The sequence below is a fragment of the Panulirus ornatus genome, chromosome 70 (assembly GCF_036320965.1).
Source record: "Panulirus ornatus isolate Po-2019 chromosome 70, ASM3632096v1, whole genome shotgun sequence".
NCBI classification, from domain to species: Eukaryota; Metazoa; Arthropoda; class Malacostraca; order Decapoda; family Palinuridae; genus Panulirus; species Panulirus ornatus.
Window position 1 is genome coordinate 12073219 of NC_092293.1, and position 14400 is coordinate 12087618.

Consider the following 14400-nt stretch of genomic DNA (forward strand, 5'->3'; position numbering starts at 1 on the left):
ACGTACCAGGTGACACCTTCCCAGGTGTGGCCTCCTGGTTATAGCTCTCCCACTCGGCTTGGCTGGATAGGCAGTGACGTCTTCTATGAGCCACTCATATAGGGTCGTTACTCATACAGGGTTGTTCGGCACCATTTGGGACAAGATGATTTACCTATTGTTTCAGGAACAGAGAAGAATCCATCAGCTGCGTTTTCCAAACAAAATATCATAGATTCATCCCAAGCTTCACTAAACTCCGACATTAGTTTATCATATTCAAGATTAATTCTTGATAGCTCACTAAAATAAAGGTTATTCTCATAGTTTTCTCTTTGTTTTCCCTCAACATCATTTGAAGTAATCACCAGCTGCTTTAATCATATCAAAGGAACTTGTGTTTGTCCCACGTCGTCATATGATTCATTTTTGTCTTTATCATCAAGGCCATTAATCTGAGTCATTGCCTTTGTCATGGTTCTTATTTCCCTGACATTCATTATCACCCGTGTTTACAATGTGTCTTGACGGGAATTAATAGCAATTTTTTTTCCTCCGATTAAAGAAGCTAAAACATATACAAGAGGTTAGGTATATTTACATAGTATATTTCTGAATCATTGTTACCGTTAGGTAGACTCCTCTCCAAATTCTTATCAACTAAAAGACAAATCTTAAAATACAAGGAATTGCACAGAGGAATTCCAACATCAGCAAACAACTGTGACCTAACGAGGCTGTTTGTAATGGTAGCAGAGATCAGGAGGTCATAGATCAGTGGAGTACGAGGAGACAGACTTGCACATGTTTCACAGAGAATAACCTGTACACTGTGTATGTAACTAAGGAGGAGAAAATAACGTCACTCGTGGATTTGAAGCGAAATGTTTAGTAGATCTATTCTGAGGTACTTTTAGAAAGTTAGAATACAAGGAATGGAGGGTTTCCAGCCCCCCGCTCCCGCACCCTTCAGTCGCCTTCTACGACACATGAGGAATGCGTTGGAAGTGTTCTTTCTCCCCTATCCCCAGGGATATATATATATATATATATATATATATATATATATATATATATATATATATATATATATATATATATATATATATATATATATATATATATATATATATGTGTGTACATGTGTGTATGTGTGCATATATGTGTATATGTGTGTGTATGTATATATATATATATATATTATCCCTGGGGATAGGGGTGAAAGAATACTTCCCACGCATTCCTCACGTGTCGTAGAAGGCGACTAGAGGGGACGGGAGCGGGGGGCCAGAAATCCTCCCCTCCTTGTATCTTTAACTTTCTAAAAAAAAAAAAAATGGGAAACAGAAGGAGTCACGCGGGGAGTGCTCATGCTCCTCGTAGACTCAGGTTGGGGTGTCTAAATGTGTGTGGAAGTAACCAAGATGTGAAAAAAGGAGAGATACGTAGTATGTTTGATGAAAGGAACGTGGATGTTTTGGCTCTGAGTAAAACGAAGCTCAAGGGTAAAGGGGAAGAGTGGTTTGGGAATGTCCTGGGAGTAAAGTCAGGTGTTAGTGAGAGGACAAGAGCAAGGGAAGGAGTAGCAGTAATCCTGGAACAGGAGTTGTGGGAGTATGTGATAGAGTGTAAGAAAGTAAATTCTCGATTAATATGGGTAAAACTGAAGGTTGATGGAGAGAGATGGGTGATTATTGGTGCATATGCAGCTGGGCATGAGAAGAAAGATCATGACAGGCAAGTGTTTTGGGAGCAGCTGAATGAGTGTGTTAGTGGTTTTGATGCATGCGACCGGGTTATAGTGATGGGTGATTTGAATGCAAAGGTGAGTAATGTAGCAGTTGAGGGAATAATTGGTATACATGGGGTGTTCAGTGTTGTAAATGGAAATGGTGAAGAGCTTGTAGATTTATGTGCTGAAAAAGGACTGATGATTGGGAATACCTGGTTTAAAAAGCGAGATATACATAAGTATACGTATGTTAAGTAGGAGAGATGCCAGAGAGCGTTATTGGATTACGTGTCAATTGAGAGGCGCGCGAAAGAGAGACTTTTGGATGTGAATGTGCTGAGAGGTGCAACTGGAGGGATGTCTGATCATTATCTTGTGGAGGCTAAGGTGAAGATTTGTATGGGTTTTCAGAAAAGAAGAGTGAATGTTGGGGTGAAGAGGGTGGTGAGAGTAAGTGAGCTTGGGAAGGAGACTTGTGTGAGGAAGTACCAGGAGAGACTGAGTGCAGAATGGAAAAAGGTGAGAACAATGGAAGTAAGGGAAGTGGCGGAGGAATGGGATGTATTTAGGGAATCAGTGATGGAGTGCGCAAAAGATGCTTGTGGCATGAGAAGAGTGGGAGGTGGGTTGATTAGAAAGGGTAGCGAATGGTGGGATGAAGAAGTAAGATTATTAGTGAAAGAGAAGAGAGAGGCATTTGGACGATTTTTGCAGAGAAAAAATGCAAATGAGTGGGAGATGTATAAAAGAAAGAGACAGGAGGTCAAGAGAAAGGTGCAAGAGGTGAAAAAGAGGGCAAATGAGAGTTGGGGTGAGAGAGTATCATTAAATTTTGGGGAGAATAAAAAGATGTTCTCGAAGGAGGTAAATAAAGTGCGTAAGACAAGGAGCAAATGGGAACTTCAGTGAAGGGCGCTAATGGGGAGGTGATAACAAGTAGTGGTGATATGAGAAGGAGATGGAGTGAGTATTTTGAAGGTTTGTTGAATGTGTTTGATGATAGAGTGGCAGATATAGGGTGTCTTGGTGGAGGTGGTGTGCAAAGTGAGAGGGTTAGGGAAAATGATTTGGTAAACAGAGAAGAGGTAGTAAAAGCTTTGCTGAAGATGAAATCCGGCAAGGCAGCAGGTTTGGATGGTATTGCAGTGGAATTTATTAAAAAAGGGGGTGACTGTATTGTTGACTGGTTGGTAAGGTTATTTAATGTATGTATGACTCATGGTGAGGTGCCTGAGGATTGGCGGAATGCGTCCATAGTGCCATTGTATAAAGGCAAAGGGGATAAGAGTGAGTGCTCAAATTACAGAGGTATATGTTTGTTGAGTATTCCTGGTAAATTATATGGGAGGTTATTGATTGAGAGGGTGAAGGCATGTACAGAGCATTAGATTGGGGAAGAGCAGTGTGGTTTCAGAAGTGGTAGAGGATGTGTGGATCAGGTGTTTGCTTTGAAGAATGTATGTGAGAAATACTTAGAAAAGCAAATGGATTTGTATGTAGCATTTATGGATCTGAAGAAGGCATATCATAGAGTTGATAGAGATGCTCTGTGGAAGATATTAAGAATATATGGTGTGGGTGGCAAGTTGTTGGAAGCAGTGAAAAGTTTTTATCGAGGATGCAAGGCATGTGTACGTGTAGGAAGAGAGGAAAGTGATTGGTTCTCAGTGAATGTAGGTTTACTGCAGGGGTGTGTGATGTCTCCATGGTTGTTTAATTTGTTTATGGATGGGGTTGTTAGGGAGATGAATGCAAGAGTTTTGGAAAGAGGGGCAAGTATGAAGTCTGTTGTGGATGAGAGAGCTTGGGAAGTCAGTCAGTTGTTGTTCGCTGATGATACAGCGCTAGTGGCTGATTCATGTGAGAAACTGCAGAAGCTGGTGACTGAGTTTGGTAAAGTGTGCGAAAGAAGAAAGTTAAGAGTAAATGTAAATAACAGTAAGGTTATTAGGTACAGTAGGGTTGAGGGTCAAGTCAACTGGGAGGTGAGTTTGAATGGAGAAAGACTGGAGAAAGTAAAGCGTTCTAGATATCTGGGAGTGGATCTGGCAGCGGATGGAACCATGGAAGCGGAAGTGAATCATAGGGTGGGGGAGGGGGCGAAAATTCTGGGAACCTTGAAGAATGTTTGGAAGTCGAGAACAATATCTCGGAAAGCAAAACTGGCTATGTTTGAAGGAATAGTGGTTCGAACAATGTTGTATGGTTGCGAGGCGTGGGCTATGGAGAGAGTTGTGCGCAGGAGGGTGGATGTGCTGGAAATGAGATGTTTGAGGACAATGTGTGGTGTGAGGTGGTTTGATCGAGTAAGTAATGTAAGGGTAAGAGAAATGTGTGGAAATAAAAAGAGCGTGGTTGAGAGAGCAGAAGAGGGTGTTTTGAAATGGTTTGGGCACATGGAGAGAATGAGTGAGGAAAGATTGACCAAGAGGATATATGTGTCGGAGGTGGAGGAAACGAGGAGAAGTGGGAGACCAAATTGGAGGTGGAAAGATGGAGTGAAAAAGATTTAGAGTGATCGGGGCCTGAACATGGAGGAGGGTGAAAGGCGGGCAAGTAATAGAGTGAATTGGATCGATGTGGTTTCCGGGGTTGACGTGCTGTCAGTGGATTGAATCAGGGCATGTAAAGCGTCTGGGGTAAACCATGGAAAGCTGTGTAGGTATGTATATTTGCGTGTGTGGACGTGTATGTATATACATGTGTATGGGGGTGGGTTGGGCCATTTCTTTCGTCTGTTTCCTTGCGCTACCGCGCAAACGCGGGAGACAGCGACAAAAAAAAAATATATATATATATATATATATATATATATATATATATATATATATATATATATATATATATCCCTGGGGATAGGGGATTAAGAATACTTCCCACGTATTCCCTGCGTGTCGTAGAAGGCGACTAAAAGGGGAGGGAGCGGGGGGCTGGAAATCCTCCCCTCTCGTTTTTTTTTTTTTTTTTTTTTTTTTTTTTTTCCAAAAGAAGGAACAGAGAATTGGGCCAGGTGAGGGTATTCCCTCAAAGGCCCAGTCCTCTGTTCTTAATGCTACCTCGCTAACGCGGGAAATGGCGAATAGTATAAAAGAAAAAGAAAGATATATATATATATATATATATATATATATATATATATATATATATATATATATATATATATATATATATTGCAAGGAAAAATTGCAATTGAGTGGGAGATGTATAAAAGAAAGAGACAGGAGGTCAAGAGAAAGGTGCAAGAGGTGAAAAAGAGGGCAAATGAGAGTTGGGGTGAGAGAGCATCATTAAATTTTAGGGAGAATAAAAAGATGTTATGGAAGGAGGTAAATAAAGTGCGTAAGACTAGGGAGCAAATGGGAACTTCAGTGAAGGGCGCAAATGGGGAGGTGATAACAAGTAGTGGTGATGTGAGAAGGAGATGGAGTGAGTATTTTGAAGGTTTGTTGAATGTGTTTGATGATAGAGTGGCAGATATAGTGTGTTTTGGTCGAGGTGGCATGCAAAGTGAGAGGGTTAGGGAAACTGATTTGGTAAACAGAGAAGAAGTAGTAAAAGCTTTGCGGAAGATGAAATCCGGCAAGGCAGCAGGTTTGGATGGTATTGCAGTGGAATTTATTAAAAAAGGGGGTGACTATTATTGACTGGTTGGTAAGGTTATTTAATGTATGTATGACTCAGGGTGAGGTGCCTGAGGATTGGCGGAATGCGTGCATAGTGTCATTATACAAAGGCAAAGGGGATAAGAGTGAGGTCTCAAATTACAGAGGTATAAGTTTGTTGAGTATTCCTGTTAAATTATTTGGGATGGTATTGATAGAGAGGGTGAAGGCATGTACAGAGCATCAGATTGGGGAAGAGCAGTGTGGTTTCAGAAGTGGTAGAGGATGTGTGGATCAGGTGTTTGCTTTGAAGAATGTATGTGAGAAATACTTAGAAAAGCAAATGGATTTGTATGTAGCATTTATGGATCTGGAGAAGGCATATGATAGAGTTGATAGAGATGCTCTGTGGAAGGTATTAAGAATATATGGTGTGTGAGGCAAGTTGTTAGAAGCAGTGAAAAGTTTTTATCGAGGATGTAAGGCTTGTGTACGTGTAGGAAGAGAGGAAAGTGATTGGTTCTCAGTGAATGTAGGTTTGCGGCAGGGGTGTGTGATGTCTCCATGGTTGTTTAATTTGTTTATGGATGGGGTTGTTAGGGAGGTGAATGCAAGAGTTTTGAAAGAGGGGCAAGTATGAAGTCTGTTGGGGATGAGAGAGCTTGGGAAGTGAGTCAGTTGTTGTTCGCTGATGATACAGCGCTGGTGGCTGATTCACGTGAGAAACTGCAGAAACTGGTGACTGAGTTTGGTAAAGTGTGTGAAATAAGAAAGTTAAGAGTAGATGTGAATAAGAGCAAGGTTATTAGGTACAGTAGGGTTAAGGGTCAAGTGAATTGGGAGGTAAGTTTGAATGGAGAAAAACTGGAGGAAGTAAAGTGTTTTAGATATCTGGGAGTGGATCTGGCAGCGGATGGAACCATGGAAGCGGAAGTGGATCATAGGGTGGGGGAGGGGGGGCGAAATCCTGGGAGCCTTGAAGAATGTGTGGAAGTCGAGAACATTATCTCGGAAAGCAAAAATGGGTATGTTTGAAGGAATAGTGGTTCCAACAATGTTGTATGTTTGCGAGGCATGAGCTATGGATAGAGTTGTGAGCAGGAGGATGAATGTGCTGGAAATGAGATGTTTGATGACAATGTGTGGTGTGAGGTGGTTTGATCGAGTAAGTAACGCAAGGGTAAGAGAGATGCGTGGAAATAAAAAGAGCGTGGTTGAGAGAGCAGAAGAGGGTGTTTTGAAATGGTTTGGGCACATGGAGAGAATGAGTGAGGAAAGATTGACCAAGAGGATATATGTGTCGGAGGTGGAGGGAACGAGGATAAGTGGGAGACCAAATTGGAGGTGGAAAGATGGAGTGAAAAAGGTTTTGTGTGATCGGGGCCTGAACATGTAGGAGGGTGAAAGGAGGGCAAGGAATAGAGTGAATTGGATCGATGTGGTATACCGGGGTTAACGTGCTGTCAGTGGATTGAATCAGGGCATGTGATGCGTCTGGGGTAAACCATGGAAAGCTGTGTAGGTGTGTACATTTGCGTGTGTGGACGTATGTATATACATGTGTATGGGGGTGGGTTGGGCCATTTCTTTCGTCTGTTTGCTTGCGCTACCTCGCAAACGCTGGAGACAGCGGCAAAAAAAAAGAAAAAAAAAAAAATATATATATATATATATATATATATATATATATATATATATATATATATTTTATATATATATATATATATATATATATATATATATATATATATATATATATATATATATATATATATATTTTATATATATATATATATATATATATATATATATATATATATATATATATATATATATATATATATATATATATATATATATATATATATATATATATATTCTAAATTGTTTCTTGCATTTTTCATATGTATATATATGTGTGTGTGTGTGTGTGTATATGGGCGTATGTGTGTGTGTGTGTGTGTATGTGTATATGTATATATATATGTATATTATCCCTGGGGATAGGGGTGAAAGAATACTTCCCACGTATTCCTCGCGTGTCGTAGAAAGCGACTAGAGGGGACGGGAGCGCGGGGCCAGAAATCCTCCCCTCCTTGTATTAACTTTCTAAAATGGGAAACAGAAGAAGGAGTCACGCGGGGAGTGCTCATCCTCCTCGAAGGCTCAGAGTGGGGTGCCTAAATGTGTGTGGATGTAACCAAGATGTGAAAAAAGGAGAGATAGGTAGTATGTTTGAGGAAAGGAACCTGGATGTTTTGTCTCTGAGTGAAACGAAGCTCAAGGGTAAAGGGGAAGAGTGGTTTGGGAATGTCTGGGGAGTAAAGTCAGGGGTTAGTGAGAGGACAAGAGCAAGGGAAGGAGTAGCAATACTCCTGAAACAGGAGTTGTGGGAGTATGTGATAGAGTGTAAGAAAGTAAATTCTCGACTAATATGGGTAAAACTGAAAGTTGATGGAGAGAGGTGGGTGATTATTGGTGCATATGCACCTGGGCATGAGAAGAAAGATCAAGAGAGGCAAGTGTTTTGGGAGCAGATGAATGAGTGTGTTAGTGGTTTTGATGCACGAGACCGGGTTATAGTGATGGGTGATTTGAATGCAAAGGTGAGTAATGTGGCAGTTGAGGGAATAATTGGTATACATGGGGTGTTCAGTGTTGTAAATGGAAATGGTGAAGAGCTTGTAGATTTATGTGCTGAAGAAGGACTGATGATTGGGAATACCTGGTTTAAAAAGCGAGATATACATAAGTATACTTATGTAAGTAGGAGAGATGGCCAGAGAGCGTTATTGGATTACGTGTTAATTGACAGGCGTGCGAAAGAGAGACTTTTGGATGTTAATGTGCTGAGAGGTGCAACTGGAGGGATGTCTGATCATTATCTTGTGGAGGCTAAGGTGAAGATTTGTATGGGTTTTCAGAAAAGAAGAGTGAATGTTGGGGTGAAGAGGGTGGTGAGAGTAAGTGAGCTTGAGAAGGAGACCTGTGTGAGGAAGTACCAGGAGAGACTGAGTACAGAATGGAAAAAGGTGAGAACAATGGAAGCAAGGGGAGTGGGGGAGGAATGGGATGTATTTAGGGAATCAGTGATGGAGTGCGCAAAAGATGCTTGTGGCATGAGAAGAGTGGGAGGTGGGTTGATTAGAAAGGGTAGTGAGTGGTGGGATGAGGAAGTAAGAGTATTAGTGAAAGAGAAGAGAGAGGCATTTGGACGATTTTTGCAGGGAAAAAATGCAATTGAGTAGGAGATGTATAAAAGAAAGAGACAGGAGGTCAAGAGAAAGGTGCAAGAGGTGAAAAAAAGGGCAAATGAGAGTTGGGGTGAGAGAGTATCATTAAATTTTAGAGAGAATAAAAAGATGTTCTGGAAGGAGGTAAATAAAGTGCGTAAGACAAGGGAGCAAATGGGAACTTCAGTGAAGGGCGCAAATGGGGAGGTGATAACAAGTAGTGGTGATGTGAGAAGGAGATGGAGTGAGTATTTTGAAGGTTTGTTGAATGTGTTTGATGATAGAGTGGCAGATATAGGGTGTTTTGGTCGAGGTGGTATGCAAAGTAAGAGGGTTAGGGAAAATGATTTGGTAAACAGAGAAGAGGTAGTGAAAGCATTGCGGAAGATGAAAGCCGGAAAGGCAGCAGGTTTGGATGGTATTGCCGTGGGATTTATTAAAAAAGGGGGTGACTGTATTGTTGACTGGTTGGTAAGGTTATTTAATGTATGTATGACTCATGGTGAGGTGCCTGAGGATTGGCGGAATCCGTGCGTAGTGCCATTGTACAAAGGCAAAGGGGATGAGAGTGAGTGCTCAAATTACAGAGGTATAAGTCTGTTGAGTATTCCTGGTAAATTATATGAGAGGGTATTGATTGAGAGGGTGAAGGCATGTACAGAGCATCAGATTGGGGAAGAGCAGTGTGGTTTCAGAAGTGGTAGAGGATGTGTGGATCAGGTGTTTGCTTTGAAGAATGTATGTGAGAAATACTTAGAAAAGCAAATGGATTTGTATGTAGCATTTATGGATCTGGAGAAGGCATATGATAGAGTTGATAGAGATGCTCTGTGGAAGGTATTAAGAATATATGGTGTGGGAGGAAAGTTGTTAGAAGCAGTGAAAAGTTTTTATCGAGGATGTAAGGCATGTGTACGTGTAGGAAGAGAGGAAAGTGATTGGTTCTCAGTGAATGTAGGTTTGCGGCAGGGGTGTGTGATGTCTCCATGGTTGTTCAATTTGTTTATGGATGGGGTTGTTAGGGAGGTAAATGCAAGAGTTTTGGAAAGAGGGGCAAGTATGAAGTCTGTTGGGGATGAGAGAGCTTGGGAAGTGAGTCAGTTGTTGTTCGCTGATGATACAGCGCTGGTGGCTGATTCATGTGAGAAACTGCAGAAGCTGGTGACTGAGTTTGGTAAAGTGTGTGGAAGAAGAAAGTTAAGAGTAAATGTAAATAAGAGCAAGGTTATTAGGTACAGTAGGGTTGAGGGTCAAGTCAATTGGGAGGTGAGTTTGAATGGAGAAAAACTGGAGGAAGTGAAGTGTTTTAGATATCTGGGAGTGGATCTGGCAGCGGATGGAACCATGGAAGCGGAAGTGGATCATAGGGTGGGGGAGGGGGCGAAAATCCTGGGAGCCTTGAAGAATGTGTGGAAGTCGTGTGTGGACGTATATACATACGTCCACACACGCAAATATACAGACCTACACAGCTTTCCATGGTTTACCCCAGACGCTTCACATGCCTTGATTCAATCCACTGACAACACGTCAACCCCGGTATACCACATCGCTCCAATTCACTCTATTCCTTGCCCTCCTTTCACCCTCCTGCATGTTCAGGCCCCGATCACACAAAATCTTTTTCACTCCATCTTTCCACCTCCAATCTGGTCTCCCTCTTCTCCTCGTTCCCTCCACCTCCGACACATATATCCTCTTGGTCAATCTTTCCTCACTCATTCTCTCCATGTGCCCAAACCACTTCAAAACACCCTCTTCTGCTCTCTCAACCACGCTCTTTTTATTTCCACACATCTCTCTTACCCTTACGTTACTCACTCGATCAAACCACCTCACGCCATACATTGTCCTCAAACATCTCATTTCCAGCACATCCATCCTCCTGCGCACAACTCTATCCATAGCCCACGCCTCGCAACCATACAACATTGTTGGAACCACTATTCCTTCAAACATACCCATTTTTGCTTTCCGAGATAATGTTCTCGACTTCCACACATTCTTCAAGGCCCCCAGAATTTTCGCCCCCTCCCCCACCCTATGATCCACTTCCGCTTCCATGGTTCCATCCGCTGACAGATCCACTCCCAGATATCGAAAACACTTCACTTCCTCCAGTTTTTCTCCATTCAAACTCACCTCCCAATTGACTTGACCCTCAACATTACTGTACCTAATAACCTTGCTCTTATTCACATTTACTCTTAACTTTCTTCTTCCACACACTTTACCAAACTCAGTCACCAGCTTCTGCAGTTTCTCACAAGAATCAGCCACCAGCGCTGTATCATCAGCGAACAACAACTGACTCACTTCCCAAGCTCTCTCATCCCCAACAGACTTCATACTTGCCCCTCTTTCCAAAACTCTTGCATTTACCTCCCTAACAACCCCATCCATAAACAAATTAAACAACCATGGAGACATCACACACCCCTGCCGCAAACCTACATTCACTGAGAACCAATCACTTTCCTCTCTTCCTACACGTACACATGCCTTACATCCTCGAAAAAACTTTTCACTGCTTCTAACAACTTTCCTCCCACACCATATATTCTTAATACCTTCCACAGAGCATCTCTATCAACTCTATCATATGCCTTCTCCAGATCCATAAATGCTACATACAAATCCATTTGCTTTTCTAAGATTTCTCACATACATTCTTCAAAGCAAACACCTGATCCACACATCATCTACCACTTCTGAAACCACACTGCTCTTCCCCAATCTGATTATCTGTACATGCCTTCACTCTCTCAATCAATACCCTCCCATATAATGTACCAGGAATACTCAACAAACTTATACCTCTGTTATTTGAGCACTCACTCTTATCCCCTTTGCCTTTGTACAATGGCACTATGCACGCATTCCGCCAATCCTCAGGCACCTCACCATGAGTCATACATACATTAAATAACCTTACCAACCAGTCAACAATACAGTCACCCCCTTTTTAAATAAATTCCACTGCAATACCATCCAAACCTGCTGCCTTGCCGGCTTTCATCTTTCTCAAAGCTTTTAGTACCTCTTCTCTGTTTACCAAATCATTTTCGCTAACCCTCTCACTTTGCACACCACCTCGACCAAAACACCCTATATCTGCCACTCTATCATCAAACACATTCAACAAACCTTCAAAATACTCACTCCATCTCCTTCTCACATCACCACTACTTGTTATCACCTCCCCACTTGCGCCCTTCACTAAAGTTCCCTTTTGCTCCCTTGTCTTACGCACTTTATTTACCTCCTTCCAGAACATCTTTTTATTCTCCCTAAAATTTAATGATACTCTCTCACCCCAACTCTCATTTGCCCTTTTTTCACCTCTTGCACCTTTCTCTTGACTTCCTGTCTCTTTCTTTTATATATCTCCCACTCAATTGCATTTTTTCCCTGCAAAAATCGTCCTAATGCCTCTCTCTTCTCTCTCACTAATACTCTTACTTCTTCATCCCACCACTTACTACCCTTTCTAATCAACCCACCTCCCACTGTTCTCATGCCACAAGCATCTTTTGCGCAATCCATCACTGATTCCCTAAATACACCCCATTCCTCCCCCACTCCCCTTACTTCCATTGTTCTCACCTTTTTCCATTCTGTACTCAGTCTCTCCTGGTACTTCCTCACACAGGTCTCCTTCCCAAGCTCACTTACTCTCACCACCCTCTTCACCCCAACATTCACTCTTCTTTTCTGAAAACCCATACAAATCTTCACCTTAGCCTCCACAAGATAATGATCAGACATCCCTCCAGTTGCACCTCTCAGCACATTAACATCCAAAAGTCTCTTTCGCACGCCTGTCAATTAACACGTAATCCAATAACGCTCTCTGGCCATCTCTCCTACTTACATAAGTATACTTATGTATATCTCGCTTTTTAAACCAGGTATTCCCAATCATCAGTCATTTTTCAGCACATATATATATATATATATATATATATATATATATATATATATATATATATATATATATATATATATATATATATATATATATATATATATATATATATATATATATATATATATATATTTTTTTTTTTTTTTTTTCAAACTATTCGCCATTTTCCGCGTTAGCGAGGTAGCGTTAAGAACAGAGAACTGGGCCATTGAGGGAATATCCTCACCTGGCCCCCTTCTCTGTTCCTTCTTTTGGAAAATTAAAAAAAAAAAAAAAAAAAAAAAAATCCTGGAAATCCTCCCCTCTCAATTTTTATATATATATATATATATATATATATATATATATATATATATATATATATATATATATATATATATATATATATATATATATATATAAATATATATATATATATATATATATATATATATATATATATATATATATATATATATATATATATATATATATATATATACATATATTTTTTTTTTTTCATACTATTTGCCATTTCCCGCGAGAGCGAGGTAGCGTTAAGAACAGAGGACTGGGCCTTTGAGGGAATATCCTCACCTGGACCTCTTTGTTCCTTCTTTTGGAAAAAAAAAAGAAAGAAAAAAAAAAAAAAAACGAGAGGGGAGGATTTCCAGCCCCCCGCTCCCTTCCCTTTTAGTCGCCTTCTACGACACGCAGGGAATACGTGGGAAGTATTCTTTCTCCCCTATCTCTTCTTTATATACATATATATATATATATATATATATATATATATATATATATATATATATATATATATATATATATATATATATGTATATATATATATATATATATATATATATATATATATATATATATATATATATATATATGTATATAAAGAAGAGATGTTGCTAAGACACCATTGTATGCTTGCTTGTTTTTTATTTTATTTTCTTGCCTATCTGATTGCCTGCGTCTCTGTTTTTTCATTGCCTGCTTGCCTGCGTTTGTTCACCTGATTGCTTGCCTTCCTGCCTTTTTTCTGCGTGCCTTCCTGCCTGCCCTTTTGTCTACTTTCCTTTTTGCCTGCTTGCCTGCTTGCCTGCTGTGTCACTTGTCTGCCAGCTTTTTAAGTTGCCTGTCTGCCTTTCGCGGTAATATAAATGTCTGCGGGCTTTCCAGTTTACGTTTCACTATCATGGAAGCGTAGTTGTTTGGGAGCCTGTAGTTTTACGTGACAAAAGAAGATATTTACATAAATTTGATAAGCAGGAAGACTACAGACGTACCAACCCATACTTTAGTAGTACAATAGAATGTGTGTACCACTAGAGGCTCTCAAACCCACTTTAAACACAAGAAAAGTTTGTGTACTTGGCAAGCAACACACAATACCAGCAAAATGTCCATAAATTCATAGGGCCTCAATTCTGAGAAGTAGTTCTAGTCTTCTCATTCACTCTTGATACAATGCTTATTTTCCCCATAGGTCTGCTCCTGCGGGCATTAGAAAAGGGAGCCGTGTAGTCAGGTTGGCTCCCACACTTAGGGTGGCCAATGTTTTTGATCTGAAGCATGAACGGGCGTGACCATTACCACCATATATTGGACGGGGTCACTACGTTCAACGTACCATTAGTATCTGTTGTGATTGTTATAATAAGTATCTGTGGACACGATATCTGCAAGAGATTTGATAATAAGATGAAAATAGTCTCAGAGGCGTAAGAGAAAGATATATTTAGCATACCTTTCTTGGTTCTACTTTCTGTTTTCTTATGATATAATGTTAAACAGAATGTTTACATAAGCAACAAGGAACGAATGAGGTTCTTGAAGAAAGGGGAGAGCCAGTTAAAAATAATTCTGCACGCACCTGGTTGCGAAGTTCATAAATGTTTTGACTTTTTTTTGTGGTGGTGGTTGGGGGTGTTGGTGATG